The sequence below is a fragment of the Sinocyclocheilus anshuiensis genome, unplaced genomic scaffold (genome assembly GCF_001515605.1).
Source record: "Sinocyclocheilus anshuiensis isolate Anshui unplaced genomic scaffold, SAMN03320099.WGS_v1.1 scaffold842, whole genome shotgun sequence".
NCBI classification, from domain to species: Eukaryota; Metazoa; Chordata; class Actinopteri; order Cypriniformes; family Cyprinidae; genus Sinocyclocheilus; species Sinocyclocheilus anshuiensis.
Window position 1 is genome coordinate 679,904 of NW_015536509.1, and position 4,008 is coordinate 683,911.

Here is a 4,008-nt window from a genome sequence, read left to right on the forward strand (position 1 = left end):
TTAAAGAACATGATTGATTCGGCAGTTAGCATGAAACTGAAATGAACAAAGTTGTCCGGAAAGTAAAAAATAGAGGATTTTGCAACAAAAGGCCTAAATTAATGACGATAATTAGCCTAAAACAGCTGGAAACTTTGTGGTTTCTTTTCTCTGTTCTGTTCATTTTTAAAATAATGTCACAGTTTCGTCTGATCAAGCATTTAGTGCATAAAACCTCTGCTTTATTACTTGTTTGTCTTTTTAGAAACAAAGTTAAAGAGTTCTTGTAGAATCAAAGTCACTACATAAATAGAATGCTTCATAGTTTGGAGTTCAAATAAATAGAATGTTTCAAAGTTTAAATAATCGGAATGTTTCATAGTTTAAAGTTCAAATAAACAGAATGTTTCATAGTTTCAGCTTTGTAAATATAGAAGGAATCAACTTTAGTTTCGCATTTAGCCTTGTACTTGAATTCATGTAATGAATGAGTTAATCATCTTCATTTATTGTTCTCTGGTGTATTGATCGGTTTGCTCAGAGCTTTCGATGTTTTATTACTATTTAAAATATGGCTATATTCATTTCTCATCATATTACATCATCTGGCACTTTAGAAATATGTCTACTTATTATCCATCAAGCTACTTTGTCCAGGGCTATAAAAGTTTCTTTTTTCATCCAAAGACAACCGGCGTGGATGAAGTACCGATCCAGGAGGAACACCATGTGTCAGTTTCCAAAAATCACTGTGCAAGTGCTCATTTCAGCATCCTAATGTGTAAAACAGCACTGGTTTGGGCTAAAAGGCAACTGCAACTTAACTGAGATTCACCATACTCCAAGGAACAAATCATGGGATTTGATAAGCTATTTACATTATTTACATTTAAAGTCTCCCTTCCGTAATATGTTTGAATATGACAGTAGCTTTTTGTAAATTAGATGTGATTGGCATTGACAGACCCTATAGAAAACAAGCTGTCAATGCAGTTGTTATGGAGGGAGGCAGCTCTCTCCTCTAGATATCTCAGCATACTGGACCTCTAACCACCAGGGCCTGGGAAAAACATGAACTTAGTGGTTGTCCAAGAATGACATGTATTCATCCCCCTTCTTTAACATGATTCAGGCCCCGAGGCCTGATTATCAATGACTAACATGGTCATATTTCCAATGGCTGATTGTGGAGAATCTCTTTGGACCATGTTGGTGCCTTATGTTACAAACTGAAGCCAGAATTCAACATTCAGTTCTAAAATATGCTACAAACAAAAACACAGGGAAATTAACTGGAATTTGTCCATGAATAACTAGACAAATATATTACTAGACATGAAATAAGTCTTTTTAAGCTTTGCATATTTATCTAACTCGGTAGGGTTTCGAGAAGAGAGGTTTGGATTTGGTCACGCATATCTGTGTCATCTGACATCTCTGTTGATGTGGTTTATATCAGTCCTGGTTGGAATTGACATGTTTTATTCACTGTTGCTGCGGCGGGTGAATAAAACGAGTGGGAGACGGAGCAAAGGAGAGATGGAGAAGAGTGGAAGAGAGCATGCTGCCACTGGATCGTCACACCCACCACGTGTGTTGTGTTTAGACAGCTGCTGTTCAAATTACCTGCCTGTGGACAAGAAACATGCACTCCACATAGCCGTAAATCATCTCTATTATGGAGTTGGTAAAGCTTACAGAGATCTCTGTAGAGCACTTACAGAATAATAATTGTCTCTTCAAATTTTAGTACCATGTTGTGCTTTGACATGCAAGCATACCTCACTGGATAGGTTTGTTTGACACCTCTCTAGGTGCTCTAGATGTTCAAACCAATAGCTTTATTTCAAGCGTGAAATCGCTTTTACACAACAGTTCAATAAACATGTCCTTGATAAGTAACTGACATTTTAGACCGTTATAGTCATTTTTTTCCTCAGCCAAAATATTTCCAAACAAAGGCACAGCAGCAGAAACAAGTAACACGCAACACACAGCACTGGTGTTTTACTACTGAAGGAATCAGTTTCTGAACGAATCAGTTGAGTAAATGATTCAGTGTCCCAGTGTACATACTATCCATCCTAAATAGTATGTGAGATTAGAGTAAGTGTCTCAAAGCATAGTATGTTGAAAAGAGTATGCCAATCATCCCACCAGCAAAAAATCAGCAAAAGCTTCACGGCGCCCCGGTCCCACAAAAAGTTAAGTTTTGTCTTGGCCTAGGTGTATAATAAACAAGTAGATTGTCTCTTTGAATAAGATGACACCAATAACGTGGTGGATGTGAACATACTGGGTGTGTTGAAGTTTTTCCTGTGCTCAAACTGGACTGTTTTAGAGGTTTGTTTTGGATTCAGTTGATCATTTGAGAAATGAGACAGAAGACAAAGAAGATAAATGTAATAGAGTTATGTAATTAACTCTAACAAAACCAATAAATACTGTAATAAATGTTCATTATTTGTTCATGTTAGTTAACTCATTAAGTGATACCTTATTGTAAAACGTTTCCAATATTTTTTATTTGTGAACTGATGTTCAGCTGTTCTTTTTAATAGTCAACTTATTTTCGGGTCATAGTCATAAAAGCTCTGTAAACACTGTCACAGACACGAAGATATATCTTTCATTTCATCACGCTGAATGCTCACTAAAAACTGACGCAGTCATCACGTTTTCAGACCATTTAAAGTTTTATTTTGACATGACACAAAGTAGTGGTATCTAAGCGGGGGCCTGTACCATGATGGTGGCTGAACAAACTCAGGGTTACAGGATTAGTTTTGAGTTGACAAAACCAAACCAGTCCAATCCGGCTTTGTTGGTACCATGAAGCTGATCATCAACTTTCTCTGTCAACTCAGGCTTGATCCTGAGTTAATGGGGCACGTGCACATGAAAGTGTGACATCAGTAATGAACAGCCAATCACATGCCTTTAAACTGTGATTCACTTCTCGCGAGAGAGTCAGTGCAATTCACTACCAAAGATTAAAAGATTGAACAATATGAAGAATTTAAACACATTTACGTGAGATGAAAAGATCTTTCCATGAAAGAGGGAAACTTAAAGAAAACATCTTGACATATAAGTGCAAGTAAAAGTTGTAAAGTTAGTTTATAGAGTTGGTCATATTTATTGGTATAAAAACACTTAAAAATCTAAGCTCATACGTAGTCATGTTTAAAGCTATTGATTCTAAAACTTATTTATATTGCATATTATCTATATGTTTATATGAATTTAAAATAAAAGCTTGATAATTACTATAAAACTAAGCTAGCTTGTGTAACGGATTAAGGGTATAATAATTAAATCATATAAAATAATTATAAAAAATAATCATCTCTAAAAATCAGACAATTTTTCTTTAAAAGGGTTTTACTATGTAGCGTCCTTTAATTTGTAGGAAGAGAAACTGGGGGAGTGGCTTTATTGCGTCAGACATGTGTCACTTTGCTTGAAGCTGATTGGTCAAATTTTGGTTTGATTTGTAGGAAGAGAAACTGGGGGAGTGGCTTTATTGCGTCAGACATGTGTCACTTTGCTTGAAGCTGATTGGTCAATTTTCGGTTTGAGATCTCTAAACCAGAACATAACCTGCCCCAGAGCAGTGTAAGTTACTATGGTGATGAACACCACTAAAAGCCAAGCCACTTTCATGGTACCTAAAACCCAGGATTGGTGCAAACTAAACTGAAACTTACCTGGCTAGCCAGCTAATCCGGCTTCATGGTACAGGCCCCGGGAGAGTTGTTTACTTACTTTATAATTAGTCAATAACGCCATGACCGAGAGCACGCACGAAAACAAGAGGCGGGATTTATCGCAGGAACCAATCACATCCAACCTTAACCGATCATATACAATTATAGCGCGATGGAGGCATTGCACGTTCACGTGACTTTCCCCCATTCATTTCAATGAGCCTCCAGACAAGTCATGGCACGCATTAGGGTCTCTGTAGAAAGTCTATGGACCGAAGGGAGGCAAGCCTCCGCTGTAACTTTACCTGCGGGTGTCGCT